This window comes from Euprymna scolopes, chromosome 6, assembly GCF_053919585.1.
Source record: "Euprymna scolopes isolate OS-2025 chromosome 6, ASM5391958v1, whole genome shotgun sequence".
Taxonomy (NCBI): domain Eukaryota; kingdom Metazoa; phylum Mollusca; class Cephalopoda; order Sepiida; family Sepiolidae; genus Euprymna; species Euprymna scolopes.
Window position 1 is genome coordinate 41,103,557 of NC_136487.1, and position 18,513 is coordinate 41,122,069.

Below are 18,513 nucleotides of genomic sequence, written 5' to 3' on the forward strand. Positions count from 1 at the left end.
TATATATATATATATACACTTATTTTATTATAACAACTCAAAATGCTTTGCTTTAACTTTGGAACCATCAATCCGGTTTACATGTTTCGGCTTGCAAACTTCTGCGCAACGTAAGCAAATAAAACAATGTAATGAAAGCGTTTTTAATCGATATTTTTTTCGCGCTTAAAATATGCAAATAAGGCAAAACTGTAAATCTATTTTGCTTTTTTGCAGCGACATTTATGTGTAGTTTCCATTGCATATTCGTATTGTTGTCAAACAAAAACAAAACAAATATGTTTACGATTTAAAGTATTTTATACTCTCTATAATCGACAGTTAAAATACGTTAAAATTGCACAGATAAGCTTGTCATTTTGTTGAGACCGCGTTTATGAAAAATAACTCCTTTACTATCAACACATAATTACATCTAACTTCGTTTATAAATACTTTTTAAATATTTTTTTGCATTACAAATAAAAATTGGGCAAAAATAAACAATAAAGCATGCTGATTTAAAAAAAAAAAGACAGAAAATAATTCTAATTTTTAAACAATGTAAATAGAATATCAATAATTTTAAACAATATAAACCTTTTTTGTTTTTAATTTGGAACAAATATTTATAGAAGATTTGATAATTTTAAACAATATAAACTATTTTATTTTTAATTTTAAACAGTATAAACAGAATATTTAAAACAAATATTGTTGGCGAATGTACACTAAAAACATGTACATTTTTAGCGTCCCAAGTTTTTAAAACTATTATTTCGATATGAAAAAAAAAACAAAGCTAAAAACTACTTTATTAATGTACATATTTAAAAAAAACTATTTGGTATTGTTAACGATCTAAACTAGCGAGGTTTTCCTCCTAAAAACGAACATCTATTTTTGCTAATACATTTCAACGGTATTTAAAGAAAAAAGGAATATTTTAAAAATAATAAAAATTAAAAACTTAAGAGTTGGGGGTCATCTTCCTATACAAATTCGGCGTAAAATGCCCCGAATCGTGATCACATAGCTGTAAAAGAGACATGTAATCGTCAGAATTTTTTTAAAGTTTGGGGTTGGGGAAGGTCAAACAAAGACCAGGGTAGGGTGGGGTCATAAGTTTCAAGCATTTCAAAAATATGTAGAAACACTTCAAAACGTGTTGGGAAATGGATTAAAGAAATAAGCAAATGTATTGGGTGGTAGGAAAAGTCATATTGTTAGCATTAAATAAATTGAAACAGCTGTAAACAAATGTGAATGCAAAATTTACAAGAAAATTCGCTCGGCGTTGCCCGGCACCGAAGTGAAATTTTGTAATCAATAAGTGCTCAATATTTAAATTATGGCAAGTTGTTCGCCAGGCTATTCAGCTAGTGCCGGTTATCTCTGTTAGCATTATATTAAATTATAGTTAATATATTGAAGTAATATTAATATACTGAAGGGGCACTCACACTGGATTGGTTGAACTGGCTTTTTTCTGGAGGAAGAATCCTGGCGATATCAAAGTCACTAGCGATTCCCTAAAATATTAATAAATATATAAATGCTTTAAGAACAAATACTTTATAATGCATTTTCTTAATTGATATCTCATCTAAATCATACATAATTAATTTAGATATGAATTTTAATTTATTAAAATGTAATTTATTTGAATTTTTTTATATTTCATTTCATTCTTACTAAAAGGTCATATTAGAATTAATGAAGAGTAATAAAAATATTATATGGTGATATAGATTAGCGAACCTACGTAATCATAGGCATGAATGTTATAAAGCATGGTATATTTAATTTGTTTTATTACATTTTTTCGACATTTTTGGAGATGTTTAATGTCAAATCCGGTACTTTGGATATAGAATATAAATGTTTCAATTTCTGTATATTTCGAAATATTTTATACGCGTTTATATTTACCTTTATGTAATTTTAATTCTTTCAGGTGTTGAATCCGATCAATTTCGTTTTAGAGTCATTTTTTGTTAGTATAAATTTTGTTTTTATTATTAGATTTGCAGAAAAATATTTACATTAAAAAGGGATAAAAATACAATAACGTCTGGCGAATTTTAAGCCAGGCTTCATGTAATATTGACATATACAATACTATATGTGTGTGTTGTGTATAAGAGAAAGACTCCATATTTTCACGAGATAGAAACCTATTTTGATTGCATAACGCCTGCAGAAAAGAGACTACTATTGTTGAAGCAACCAGTGTTTTGATTAAGTAGAAAACTATATGTTCTTTTTTTATTTTGTATCAATTTCATTTATTGAGAATATTTTTATGTCTAAATTAAAAGTTAAATAAAATAAAGAGTAGAAGATACATTTCCTTAACAAAATTTGCATTTTATTTATTTAATAACATGTTTAAAAAATAAATTTACATGCTAAATAACAGTTATGTATACGGAAATTGAAATTATCATACAATTTCATTTAAAAATCATTATTCAAATTGTAATTAAAATCTATTATATTATTTTTCATTTTACAAATGTCTCAAACTTTCCACTTATGCTCATCGACTCTTGTAGAAACATTGAAAAACGCGTACTAACTCCGTTGCTACTGACTTGCGTACAATTTTAAATGTCATATTTAGCAGTCGTATCAATAATGAACATTAAAAGTAAGTTTTGTTTAATAAACGACTAACGCAGGTCCTTCGATTTAAATAAAATTAAACACTCAGTAAACAACATTTATTTCTGTGTATCTCAATTATATTGCAGACTGTTAAGTTTATTGACATTATTTTCCTAAGTAGTAAAAAAAAAAACAACACTACAGTAAATGAATTAATCAGTGATTCAATATGTATTAATGATTAGCGAGTCGACAATAATATTTAAAAGATAACACAATAACTAAATAACTCGATTTGTAAAGGGAGACAACTAATGTTTCCAAGGCGATAAGAATTATCGGAAGATTCTTCGGTGGAATATGACCAGATTATGTTCCGTAAAATATTCTCATAGTTAAAAATTTTAAAAGTAGATTAATTAGATATTTTTATGTTAGATATTTATTGCTGCTTTCATTATTATTATTATTATTATTATTATTATTATTATTATTATTACTATTACTATTACTATTATTATTATTATTATTATTATTACTATTACTATTATTATTATTATTATTATTACTATTACTATTATTATTATTATTACTATTACTATTATTATTATTATTATCATTATTATTGTTATTATTATTGTTATTGTTATTATTATTTTTATTATTATTATTATTATCATCATCATCATCATCATCATCATTATTATTATTATTATTATTATTATTATTATTATTATTATTATTATTATTCCTTGAAGTAAAAACCTATGAGCATAATTTCTGACATTTTTTGCATTAGTAAAGTTACTCGTGAAAATTTAGTTTTTGAATGTTTAAAAAAAATACAAACACTTTAACTCAACTGCTGATTATGTCTCGTACGATCTAGTTTTTCACTACAAAAACACATATCTACATATAAACTTTATACTCCTTAAATATGATGAAAACAATGCAAACACTCATTTCCTCTAGAAAAGTCTGTTTCAGAATATCATTAAACATTTGTGATTAAAGTTAATTGGAACAATAGTTTTAATCGCGTGATGAAAATGAGAATGAGTTCTGTTAATAGCTACAGCTTCTATTCCTTGTATATTAATTGCATCACTCCTTTTCGCGTTATAACAAAATCAAAGGACATTTATACATATGAATGTTGCAATTGACTACTTAATTGTAATCTTACATTTCAAATGACTCACAATGTTTTCAGCACATTATAAAACATAATTTCCACCTCAGTATGATCTGACACAAAGTCAGAAATTAGGAATGTCTATCCAGCGCTTTTAAATCGGAGCATTATGGCTTAAAAAATTTATTTGGGATTTCCCATTGACATTCTCCGGTAAGGGTGCATCACAAAAAAAACAATAAACTTGCCCTACCCGAAAGCCAGGTTGACAGGCCTAGAAGGGGGAGCTCTTGCACATAATTTAGTGTATGGTGAAGGATTTAAATGCAACCTTTTGCCTGAAGTATTACATTTTTGAATGTGGGATTTATCTCGTGAAATAGAAGCTATTCATGCATCTCTCTCTCTCTCTCTTATCCTCTTACTTCTCCCTTTTCATCTCCTAGTCTTTCTCTCTCTCTCTCTTTCTCTCTCTCTCTCTCTTATCCTCTTACTTCTCCCTTTTCATCTCCTAGTCTTTCTCTCTCTCTCTTTCTCTCTCTCTCTCTCTCTCTCTCTCTCTCTATATATATATATATATATATATATATATATATATATGTATATGTATATATAATCTATAACATAACCATGCAACGAAGATATATAGGATTTTCTATGGTCTGTCGTCACGGAAACTAACCAAATTATCGTATAAAAATAATGTTACCGCGTGCATTCCCGGAGTGTTTAGTTTGCTTGTTTTATAATCATATTCTAATGTTTTGAAATGATCATGTGAATAGATACATAAAACTTTCCTGTAAATACAACATGAAATAATGATAACAATAATAGTAATATATGTGTGGGTATGTGTGTAATTCTTTTAAAAGCGGACAAAATCGCCATAAAGGTTTTAATCTTATACAAACATTATTAACGTACATATTTATTAATTTATTAATTAACTGATAAATAGACATACTTTAGATGTTAGATGATTGGAATTGTGAAATTGTGTTTGATATATATATATATATATATATATATATATATATATATATATATATATATATTTGTGTGTGTGTTTTCGTTCCTTTAATTCTGCTTATATAAATATGTGTTTGATAGCGGATACATTTATAAGTTCATTGATTATTTGCTATCTCTTAATATGCATATATGTTCATTCGTGTATGAATCGGTACTTAACTTGTTTCTCCGATATCTTTATAACTAACTTTGAAAAGCTTCCGCTAACGAAAATGCTTATATTGGATCGCTGCTTAATTCGCCATATTCGCTCGAATTGCTATTCCTATTGATTTATTTTTCTTCGAGGAAAAATGCTTAAGCATCATCGCTTTGAGAAACTCCAACCATATCAAAACGACTCGTCAATTTCGTACCGACATCATTATAACGTATGAGAATCTCTGATTTTCAAACGTGTCGACAGAACGTGACAAATGACAATGCCTAGTCCATTGGACCCTGGAAGTTTTATTTCCTTCTTAGACAGGAAAAAGTATACTTCGCTTCACAGAATGTTCGGAAGACTTTTTTCCACAACCACTAGACCGAAGAATAAAGGATATAACTTTTGTTTTTCTTATGAAAACAAAGAAACCGGGTTCTTTGTGCGTAAATTTAGAAACGATGCCGGAACGTTATTGGCACAATGGGCAGTCGTTTTCGAGTGAGTTTAAAGACAACGCAACTTCCAGTGCGGAAATTATATTTAGAAAACACCGAATTGATTGTATTATTTCATCGACCGTTATTCTTCAAAAGGTACGATATAACAAAAGGAGAGCCCGAGGATAAACAATACGACATATTCTGTGCACAAAAACAGACGTAAGCAACTGTTGTAACTCCATACAGAATAACAAGTTAAATTCGTATTATATTTTAGTTTTGTTCTGTGCCATCGAGTGCGAGTGGTAGGGTGAATCTGTGATCTGGATAATGTTGTCGGATAACTTGTATCTTAATTTTATATGTCGAGATGAGGGTTACATCCCAAGGTGTACCAGACAGATTTTAGGTCAACATAAAATAATATACAAATAATAATTCTAGAAGGAAATGACAGCGTAAAGCATCAGTAAGTTAAATGAACGATCGACAATGTTATTTGTCCGAATTAGCTGTAATTGCTTTACAGGCACTGACGAAACTACTAATGTTGGATGACGTAAACAAAGTTCATTTAACAAGTTTACTCACCAGCCGAAAAGAGTGTTACAGGCAATCAAATGATAAGGAAAGACAACAGACTTAGTGTGAAAAAGCCGTTGAAGCGGTGGCTTACATTTGTAAACCAAAAACATCTGTAAATATAAAAAATAAAGAGCTTGTTTTCATACTTTGTCTGAAAGAAAAGCAACATTTGCGAGGAGGAATGAGCAGGAAGAGCGGCTACGTTTATGTAAAATAACTACAATTTTTCATGAAAAGTCATATCCATTTACTTAAATATGAACTGTTTCTCTTCTGATATGGAAACAAGTAAATACATCTTTGAGTCCACATTTATCACGTAATCATCTATCAGCTATCATTCACTCATATTTCAGTAATATCATATTTCAGCAATATCATATTTCAGTAATATCATATTTCAGCAGTATCATATTTCAGTAATATCATATTTCAGTAATATCATATTTCAGTAATATCATATTTCAGCAATATCATATTTCAGTAATATCATATTTCATCAATATCATATTTCAGTAATATCATATTTCAGTAATATCATATTTCAGTAATATCATATTTCAGCAATATCATATTTCAGTAATATCATACTTCAGCAACAACATATTTCAGTAATATCATATTTCAGCAATATCATATTTCAGTAATATCATATTTCAGTAATATCATATTTCAGCAATATCATATTTCAGTAATATCATATTTCAGTAATATCATATTTCAGCAATATCATATTTCAGTAATATCATATTTTAGCAATATCATATTTCAGTAATATCATATTTCATTAATATCATATTTCAGCAATATCATATTTCAGCAATATCATATTTCAGTAATACCATAAGTCCCTACTTAAATCTATCTTTTATCACCTGTTAACACTTTCCAAACAAACACCTCCCTGGCATAAATGGCGTAAGTTAACCCTATTTTATTTTGCCCCATAATTCATGTGTCCTGATAGCATGGACAGTTGACAAACACATAAAATCCGATGATCCAAAGTACAAAATTTTCGATTTTGACACCTTTGATGTTTTTCTTTTCGGATAAAAACCTATTAATACATAAAATGTCAAGTCTGTAGATAAAAAGCTCGTCTAGTATATAGGTTGCTAAGTATCCGTACACAAACATTCTCACGCGTAAATTTATTTTTTTAATTCATGCACCTTTTGTGTTTAGACAATTCTCTATTTATTATTATAATGTACTCACTATATATTAGTGACAGTCTGGCGTGGCCCAATAGTAAAATACGACTAAATATGATATTTTAATTCATGCGGCTTTCATGTTAAGTCGTGGGCCTATTTCTTGTATCTGGGAATTTCAATTTCCTCTACTTTAAGTGTTTTTCTCGCAGATGGCTGCTCAGACCAATCTGATCGTATAAATCAGGTGTTATGGATTCTATGACATGAATAGCGCGGTTAACGCAGTATTAGCAAGCCCGCCCTACTGCAGATACTCTAACTGAGCGTATATATCGTGCACTGGATAGTAGTAGCCGACCCCAGAGCAGTAGCCCTAGATATATCTAAGGCATTTAACAGGATATAACACGATATTTTCGCATAAAAATCCAATCATATAGTATTACTGGAGAAATACTTTATATAATGAAACCCTTCTTGAATAAAATAAGATCCAGGTCGTCGTCGATAGTCGTACGGAAACAAAATAGTATGAATGCATACTTTTAAATTCCGTGCAGATGATTGAGTTCGACAAAAAAGATTCTACACGACCGATTAGATAAACCGGAAGAATGTCGAATGTTAACAATGATCAAAACGCTATAATAATATCATTCAGAATAAGGAAATTATTCAAAAGAATGCAATTAATAGGAATAACCAATTCTAATCTAAAAAAATACAGAAAGAAAGATTCCTCAAATTTAATTCTGATATCACAACGCTTCAGTATGAAATTTCCGTCACTTACTAGAATTATATCATGTAAAGATTCTCCTCCTAATTAGTATGGGTAGTGTAAACGTGAGTTTTACCACAACTGGATGTTATTCTTGAGTGCCTCTTGTGTTGATATATACACCTTTAATATTAATCTTATTCATATTAGACAATAAATAGTCATTAACACACAGAACGTTTCGCCTTATTACATCTCTTCAGTTGCAAGACAAACAAACAGGTCATGGATCGACCAAATAATCATCAAGTTAATATTCAGTAGCTCGGTCTCTAAGACCATTGGGTCAGGCGCCGTCGGCAATGATAACTAACAATTTTATATGCATATATCGACCGGCATTCCTATAGTTTTCTATTTCTTAATATACGAAGAGTTTTGCATTGCGCTACTGAAGCTGTAGGCGATATTAATTACCCAGAATGCTGAACCCGCGAAGGGGAGGCTTGTATGATCATTTACAGAACCGTTACGGTGTATAATAGCTCATTAGCATGACTAAACCCGTAACCATCCAAAGGACGGAGAAGAACAAACAACCAGCTGATAAATATTAGCTCTACTCATCAGATCATTAGGGGGCAGTTAAATTTAATATACTGTTATCTTAGCTTCCTATAGTTAGAGATGATAGGAGTAAAGGCCGGAAAAAAAACCTTTAGTGAGAAAGATGGAGAGTTATGTGACATATAAACTCCAGACATTGAAAGTGAAATCAGAAAAAAAGAAAGAGAGGGGAAAAAGAGAAAAGAAAAACTAACAAGCTAAATCAGGTATAATCATGATTGTCAATGTAAGAGGGAGAGAAAGAGTAATCAGGTAACGATTATACTGAGAGAGAAAGAGAGAGACGGAGAAGGAGAGAATGTAAATTACTATCTATAGATGTGAAAACGGGAGTTGCTCACACAAGAAGTTTCTCCTGAACAAGAATATCGAGCAGACCATACATGTAAATAATGCAGTGGGAGTCCGATGAAACAGACTATACGAGTATATGGAATATCAACAGAATAATTTAATACGGCACATACACGTACATATATATATATATATATATATATATATATATATATATATACATCATATATATATACATATATATATAGAGAGAGAGAGAAAGAGAGAGAGAGAGAAAGAGAGAGATAGAAATCTATATACACATATACACATATATAGTACCGTCCAAAACTAAAGGACAAAATTTTAAAACCTAATATTTGTTAGAAATAAAAGCTGACATTTTGACAACTGGTAGTCGTTATCATTCATAATAACATACTTAAATTTGAATCATTTGCAAAGGAAAGAAAAAGAATTATGACAATTATTTATTTATTTTCAAAATAGGAACGTCCAACAGTAAGGGACAAAATTGAGAAACATGATGTAAACAGCCAAATAACAATAAAAATACATGTAGGATCAATATTTAGTAAATAAGCCCTTGCTCTCAATGACAGCTGCACATCTTCCACTACAAGAACGAATCAGTTCTTGACAATCCCCGATACTAATTTTAGACCATTCTTCTTAAAGCTTCACCTAAAATCCGCCATGTTGATGGGATTTCTTTCCATAATTTTCACTCTTAAGATCTTTCAAAGATTTCCAAATAAATTAAACTTGCTTTCATCGCTGAAAAATACTTTTGCCTAATTTCCATATGTCCAAATTACATACCTGTTTGCAAACTCTAATTTCGTCTTCTTATTCTTCGAACTAACAAGTGGTTTCTTCCCTGCGGTTCGATTAAACAGTCCTATTTTTTGCTTACGTCTAAAAACAGTCTGTCTGGACACATAGCACTTTTAATTTCCGTGCAAGACTTAAAACGATACTTTAATGACAAACGCTGCATTACTCGATTTTCTCTTGCCGAGGTTCTGCGAGGTCGCCCGGTTTTAAAAGATGAAGTCGAATTTGGGGGTATCAAAACCAAAGCAAAATATGATGAAAGTAAAAACAAAATAGATAAAAACCATAATTTATTATACCATACCTGTTCACACTGAAACAGTTATGGATCTCTATTAAAAAAAACTTGTTAAACTTTGTGCCATATTTTCATTCTATGGAGGTCAGGCGCGAACGAACACCCCATTATTTTAGTAAACTATAGTTCTTCAAACTACAACATAATTATCAAAGTATACTTACGCAGATAGATATGAAAAATCTATATTAAAGCGTGTACCTATTTCCATTGTATGGAGGCCAGGCGCGAACGCAAACCCTACAATTTTATTATACCATCCCTATTTGAGTTAAAACATACTTATCAAATTATTATTATGTGCATCTATATTAAAAACACTTGTAAACGTTTTTTTTTTTTTAATTTCTATTTTTTTTATTTCCATACTTTGTGGACCAGGCGGGTACGACGACTCCACAATTATATGGAATCATCATATTGTAAGATCAAACATACCCATTCCTGTGCCGCGATACATCTTCTATCATTCTATCTGTTCATAGTTTTCTATAATAGTCAACCATATAGGGGCCTCTTCGTGACCAGACACAAACAGAGTATATATACTAGCATTTTAGCCCGGCGTTGCCCGAGTGTTTGGATGTTTATGTTTAGCAAAAAAAAAAGTGGTAGTAGAAAGGCAGGCTCGAACGCCTACGACTAAGGAGGAAAAGAACGGGGTAAAACCTAACGTTTATGCTGTTATGACAACCTCCAAACCGGAAACGACATTTTTTAAATTAAGGCTAGACAATCTAAAGGATGTGATAACTTTAAAAAATATCGGCGAAAAAAGTGACCCCCCCTGTAGAAAAGTACCTAGTTGAAGGGGAAGAAATTAATGTTTTCAGCCAATTTTTCGATATTTGTCGTATGAAAGGTCGAACTTTAAAACGATACTGATCTTGATAAAATCCGTCGCATCTATTGAAAGTTTAAGGCAGACATACAAACAGACATACATACATACATTTATATATTGGTAACTAAAAATTTTCGACCCAAACTGATGAAAAAGCTTGCCCTATCTCTAAATACCCTTTATGTAAAATTTCAAATATTTAAACCAGAAATTCTCTGAGTAATTTGGAAGAGCCCGCAGAGGTCAATTTTGTTTTAACTTTGACCCCTATTATGACCACTAAAAATGTATTGTTTTTTGGTTCAAATCAAGTTAAATTAGATCCATGTCCAAGGAACCTATATCTTAAATTTCAAGTGCGTAGACCCAAAATTGTCGGAGGAGTTTGGTAGAGTTCTCAAAGGTGAAATTGTTGAATTTTCACCCCTTAATCGCAAAATTTTTGGCCAAAACCGATCACATCGATTATTCCAAAGCTGAGTACCCTGTATATCAAATTTCGAGTCTGTAGACTAAAATTGACAGAGTTATTGCTTAGGGAAATGTACTCAGACAGAGAAAGAGTGAGAGAGAGAGACACACACACACACGTTCACTTTACACGTTGCTATATATACTAGCAATGGGTGCTCGGCGTTGCCCGTGTGTTTTGAGGTGTATGCTGAGCAAAAAAAAAAAGGTCAATTCTGTTTACTTTGATCCCTTTTTTCACACCTTAACATTTATTGTTTTGGGCTCAACTAAAGTTATTAAGTTAGATCCATGTCCAAGGAACCTATATCTAAATGTTCACGTGTGTAGTTCCAAAATTGTAGGAGGAGTTGGGTAGAGTTCTCAAAGGTCAAATCGGGTAACTTTGAACCGTTAGTCGCCAAATTTCAGTCCGAAAATGAATCACATTTATTTTCCCAAATCTCAGTACCCTGTATATCAGATTTCGAATCTGTAGGCTTAAAATCGACAGAGTTATTGCGTAGGGAAATGTACACAGACACACACACGTTCGCTTTCATATATATTATATAAATAATGATATACAAATTATATGAAGAATATATTTCTATAAAACAGATAGGCTGTTCTATAGACAAATGGGACAGACCTCTCTCTGAAGATGATTTATTCGAGTATATTTTAAATAACTAGTTTGTTATTCCTGTACGGATATCAAAATAAAAACTCTCGCGTGAACAAAAAATGACTTCTTCCAACTGGTTGTTGCTGACAAGAATCGATTTGATATTTTTAGCTGTCTACATAGTTGGAAAAAGTATTAGAAAACGTAGAATAACTGCTCAATCAACTGCTAGCCATTTTGTAGCCATGCCATAAACGGTTCATCAATAGCGAAAGTTACGACATTCTTTTTTTACAAATCTGCTTCTATTTTTGTCTCTTTGTAAGATATATCTTGAGCATTCTGATTTACGGACTCTGTGTGTTTTTGTCCAGACATCAAACTATTTAGAAAATCACCAAGGTGTTTGATTTGTAAGTAAACAAAATAAAAACGAAAGTTTTTATTATTATTGCATAGTGTGCATAGCATTTATTTTTTCTTTGTTATATTTTACAATGTATATATGTTTTATTCATATATATATATATTTGCATGTCTTATTATATTTCCACGATTTAAATTATTTGAAATTAATTTTAAAGTCAAGCGTAAATAAAAAAAATACCAAAATTTTACGATTATATCAAGACATTATTTTTCTCCAAAAACGCTACTTCTTTAATATCCTTCATTCTTTCGTTTCGTTCCCAGCAAAATTCAAAGGTAAGTTAGGCAATATAAATTCGTACTAAAGACTTAATCATCGTTTCCTATAATTGTAATCTGAATTAGATTTAATCTATAAGTTTGTCTGTAAGACAACTATTACGCAAACATTTGATGCCTACAAAAATGTATTCTATAATATATTGCAGTTACATGTGGTTTCTTTTTCTTTTATATTAGCCCCCCCCAATATAAACCATATAAAATTGTAATTCATGTAATATAAAGAAAGTCATTATTATTCGACTACAAATACTGGTTTGATGTATTCTTCAGAGGGTGAGACTATTATTTATCACGCTAAAGTTTGAAACATCATTTCCGTTAGTCGATCATTCGTTAAGTTAAAAAAAACGTTTTCATATTTCTGCCGTTCTTAAGATTGAATTGCAATATATCTCTGTCGTAAGTATAAAATCGATTTCTATTCGCCTGTCTTTCAATAGCTTCATATAGAGTTTTAATTCGTCGATCATTCATAAATATGAAATAACATTTTCATTAGGAACTGTATCCTTTATTATATGGTGGCTCGGGAAACATTTGATTTCCAATGATGAAGTGACTGACCGGCATTTAAACTGGTGCCAATATTGCGGAAATAACGAAGTGTTTTGATACCGGATAAATGTTATGGAATAGGTCTGGAATTTAATGTAAAAATAATAAAGCCAGGAATATGTAAAACAATTAAATGTTTAGGAGTTTTAATAGAATGGAATTGGAATATTTGGTTATGGTTATAATAAACAAAGATATGTGACAAGTGACCCGGCAAGAACTTCAGTTATGTAGATAAATGACGTCACAAATGAATTTAAAAATTGTTATCCACACACAGGCAAAAGGCCCAGCCTATAAAACCGACTGTAGATTTTCCTAACACACACACACACACTCACTCACACACCCACCCACACACACACATACACACACACATATATATATATATATAATATATATATATATATATATATATATAGATCTATATATATATATAAAAGTGAACGTGTCTGTGTGTGTGTCTTTGTGTGTCTGTGTACATTTCCCTACGCAATAATTTGTACATTTTAAGTCTACAGAATCGAAATTTGATATACAGGGTACTGATATTTGGGAAATTTTTTGATCGGTTTTTCGCCAGAAATTTTGCTGTTAAGGCGTCAAACTTCAACGATCTTACCTTTGAGAATTCTACCAAACGCCTCCGTCAATTTTGGGTCTAAACACTTGAAATGTTAGATATAGGTTTCTTGAACATGTGTTGCATACTGTCTTATTAAGTGTTCTTGTTAGTAAGATAGTCTCTGTGAGAGGGAGTCCTAGGGGTGTCATGTTGTGTGCAGATATATCGCGTATATATCAAGAGAGAGACATATTATGAGATAGAGACAGTCTTATATATAAGGAGCAGGGTACAGGCTACTACAAGAGAGCTGATCATGTAATCCAACGAGAGGAGATTTATGATACACTGACAGATAGACCGAGAGATAGTGCATTTGGCATTTACGTTTGACAGTTCTGTGAATAGAAGTGTTTCTATAACCATTGATACATATATTTCTTAGCTATGAGTTTCACAAGTTCTCATAATATAAATGGACAATACCTTTTCTGTTGAAAGCATAACACGAAGATGCAGATACAAAAAGATGAAGTTGTTTGTTTATTCCATTTCGACCGGTCAATGACTTTGCATTAAGAAATTCATGTTTTACATGATTCTTCTTCTAATCTCCGCTTCCAACGTTTTGTCAGCTCTCTCTGACTCCTCTCTTCTCCCCTGACTGACTGAGTCCTCGACTGAGTTTTTGACTGACTATATTGAGACCCATGCCGTCATTGCATGACCAACACGTGCATATTAGACGCATGGCATGACATGCCTCCGTGTTTAAGCATGCATTGTTACTCACATGTTTCTAACATGCGCGATTTGCACGTTTTGAAACCATTTCTCATGACCAGGAAATTTCCCATTCTCTTTGTTTTACAAAGGAATTTAACTTACGTGTTAATTCTCTAACCGATATTTTTATTATGCATTCTTTCTAAGAATTTCCAGCCAAATTGTATTTATGAAATATTTAAAAAGAATTCACGATTTTACTGGGCATTCCATTTTAAACCTATTGTTCTTTAAAACAGGGTTCGATTCCCGTTTTATTTTATATCATTTTTTTTTACATAGGCATCACCATTTACATTTAACTAATTCTCTTTTTTTTTCTTTTATGAAAAAGGGACAGCCCTTTTCATGTAACACATGGATTTAACTTAATAACTTGATTTGAGCCCAAAACAATAAATGTTAAGGGGCCATAATAGGGGTAAAATTAAAACAAATTGTCCTCCCCGGTCTTACTAAATTACTTAGACAATTTCTGGTCTAAACATTAAAAAATTTATATAAAGGGTATTCAGAGATAGGGCAACCTATTTCATCGGTTTGGATGAAAAATTTTAGTTACCAATATATAAATGTATGTATGTATGTATGTATGTTTGTATGCCTGCCAAAAACTTTCAAAAGAGTCGACGGATTTTACCAAGATAAGTATCGTTTTAAAGTTCGACCTTTCATACGACAAATATCGAAAAATTGGCTAAAACATTAATATCTTCACCTTCAACTCGGCACTTTTCTACAGAGGGGGCGGTCCCTTTTTTCGCCGATATTTTTTATAGTTATCCTCCACTTTAGATCGTCTAGCCTTAATTTAAACATAACTCACTTCAGGTTTGGCGGTGGTCGTAACAGCAAAAACGTTACGTTTTTCCAGGTTCTTTTCCTCATCGTGGTACGGGTTCGAGTCTGCCTTCTACTACCTATTTTTTTTTTATTTTGCTCAACATACACATCCAAACACCTGGGCAATGCCCGGCTGAAATGTTAGTATATCTATAAAAGTGAACATGTCTGTCTGTCCGTGTGCCTGTGTACATTTCCCTACGCAATAACTCTGCCAATTTACAGTCTACAGACTCGAAATTTGATATACAGGGTACTGAGATTTGGGAAAATGTTTTAATCGGTTTTCGGCCAGAAAAAAAAGTATTAATACATTCACCTCAACTGGGCATTTTTCTACAGGAGGTGGGGGTTGTTTTTACGCAGATATTTTCGAAAGTCATCCTCTCCTTTCGAATGTCTAGCCTTAATTAAAACCTACGTCACTTCTGCTTTGGCGGTGGTCGTAACAGCAAAGACGTCACGTTTTCCCCCGTACTTTTCCTCCTTCGTGGTACGGGTTGGAGCCTTCCTTCCTGCTACCATATATATATATAGAGAGATTTTTTTTTTGCTCACACATCCAAACACCCGGGCAACGCCGGGCTTAAATGCTAGTATATATATATATATATATATATATATATATATATATATATATATATATATATATATATTTATATATATATATATATATATATATATATATATATATATATATATATATGGGTTTATATGTGCGTGTGTGTCGTTTATCATAAGAGGATGTTGTTATAGAAGATAAAACAAATATCCGTGAACAATGGGAAAACATGGAAAAGGTAGAATTAATGTATCGGATATGTTTTCGTCTCCTGGTTTCGTATCATGGAGTTGGTTAACTAATTTGATGTGACAAGCATATTAATGTCAAATGCATTTATGTTCTTGACGGAGACATTCGATACATTATTGAAGAGCTGTTCTCTTCGATAAATCAGGCAGATATAATCTTATAATATATCGCATTTCATCATTAAGCGAAATTCATAAAATCCTGGCTCGCGGTAAACAAATTACAGTCTAGACAAAATAAGGATGTATATTCACATAAGTTTACAAGAGAATTGCCTGCTAATGTGATCTATAATGAAGTTACGTTGTTTTCAGTAATAAAGAATGAACGAGAAAATAGTTCTATTAAGAAATATAATGAAGTAACAGACAGCACATCTAAAAGAATTTATATGCTAAAAAATTACGAAAAGTATATCTAATATTGGAATAAACTTTTTGTCTCTCTTTATTTTTCGCTCTCCTTCACTCTGTCACTCTCTTTCCATAAGTAATTGCTAGCCATTCAGCCCGGCTTTCCTCGGGCTTAATGTAGTGTTCATAATTTTATGTGCATATGTATATATATATTAAAAGTCTGACTCATGTCTAGGTAACCGACATCTAAAATGTTAAGTTTTTAGACTCAGAATCGGTGGAGGAGTTTAGTAGAGTCTGCAAAGGTCAACTCTTTCAATTATGACATCTTAGCAACAAATTTTCGCCTAAACACCCCAAAATTAACTAAATAGTTTGCTAGTAACCGCAAAAATCAAATCTGTTGAACTCTGACCCCTTGTCAGCAAAATTTGTGGCCAACATCTGATTAAAATTTCTTAGACCAACAATTGGCCGAGTAATTTGGTAGCGACCGCAGTGGTCTATTTATTTTAAAATTTGACCCCAATTTTGACCTCTTAGCATTTACTGTTTGGGCTCAAGTCATGTTAAAACATTTCATATATGTTTAAGTAACCTACATCTAAAATTTCAAGTTTTAAGACCCCAAATTTGCTGAGGACTTTGGTAGATTTCTCAAACGTAAAATCATGAAATTTTGACCCGTTGGCAGCCAAATTTCTGGCCGAAAACCGATTAAAAAGATTTGCCCAAATCTCCATACCCCTTATGTCAAATCTCAAACATATAGATTAAAAATTGACCGAGTACTTTTGTAGGAAAATGTACACATACACAGACACACTCAAGCAGACAATTTCACTTTTATAGATATACTAGTATTTCAGCCCGGCGTTGCCCGGGTGTTTCGATGTGTATGTTGAGCCAAAAAGAAAGTGTTAGTAGGAAGGCAGGCTCGAACCCGTACCGCAAAGGAGGAAAAAAACGGGAAAAACCTGACGACTTTGCTGTTATGACTACCGCGAAACCGGATGGGAGGTATGTTTAAATTAAGGCTAGACAATCAAAAGGAGATAATGATTTTCAAAAATATCGGCGAAAAAAGCGACACTCACTGTAGAAAAATGTCCAGTTGAAGGTGAAGATACTAATGTTTTTTGCCAATTGTTGGATATTTGTCGTCTGAATTGTGGTAGTTCAAAACGATACTGATCTTGTAAAAATCCGTCGCCTCTGTCGAAAGTTGTAGGCAAACATACAAACATACATACATACATACATTTATATATTGGTAACTAAAAATTTTCGACCGAAACCGATTAAAAAGCTTCCCCTATTTCTGAATAACCTTTATGTAAAATTTCCAAAGATTAGACCAGAAATTGTCATAGTAATTTTGTAGAGACCGCAGAGGACATTTTTTAACTTTGACCCCTATTATGACCCCATAACATTTATTGTTTTGGGCCCAAACAAAGTTATTAAGTTAGATCCATGTCCAAGGAACCTATATCAAAAATGTCAAGTGTCTAGACCGAAAATTGTCCGAGGAGTTAGGTAGAGTTCTCAAAGGTAAAATCGTTGAACTTTTCCCCTTCATCAGCCAAATTTCTGACCGAAAACGGATTACAAAGATTTTGCCAAATCTCAGTACTCTGTATATCAGATTTCGAGCCTGTAGACTGAAAATTGACAGAGTTATTGCGTAGGGAAATGTACACACACACAGACACACAAATACACAGATACAGACAGAGACATATATTTCACTTTTGTAGATATACTAGCATATGTGCCCGGCGTTGCCTGGGTATTTGGAGATGTATGTTGAACAAAAAAAAGAGTGGTCCGTTTTTTTTACTTTGACTCCTATTATGACCCCTAAAAATTTATTGTTTTGGGCTCAAATCAAGTTATTAAGGAACCTATATCTAAAATTGCAAGTGTTTAGACCGAAAATTGTCGGAGGTGTATGGTAGAGTTCTCAAATGTAAAATCGTTGAACTTTGACCCCTTAATCGCCAAATTTCCGGTCAAAAACTGATCACATCGATTTTTTTCAAATCTCAGAACCCTGTATATCAAATTTCGAGTCTGTAGACTT

General features: G+C 31.8%; 1 protein-coding gene across 2 annotated transcripts in view; it reads right to left on the reverse strand.

Annotated features, from left to right (window-relative positions):
* The window catches only part of LOC145277615 (uncharacterized), a 578,013-nt gene that overhangs the window by 495,269 nt on the left and 64,231 nt on the right, over positions 1-18,513 (reverse strand). The window contains exon 1 of one of the 2 annotated variants that reach the window (XM_080129146.1): positions 5,942-5,957. The exons of the other annotated variant lie outside the window; for it this stretch is intronic. The gene's annotated coding sequence lies outside the window, so the exon portion shown is untranslated. Of the gene's footprint in view, positions 1-5,941; positions 5,958-18,513 lie in introns of those variants that run through there. 2 annotated transcript variants of the gene reach the window in all.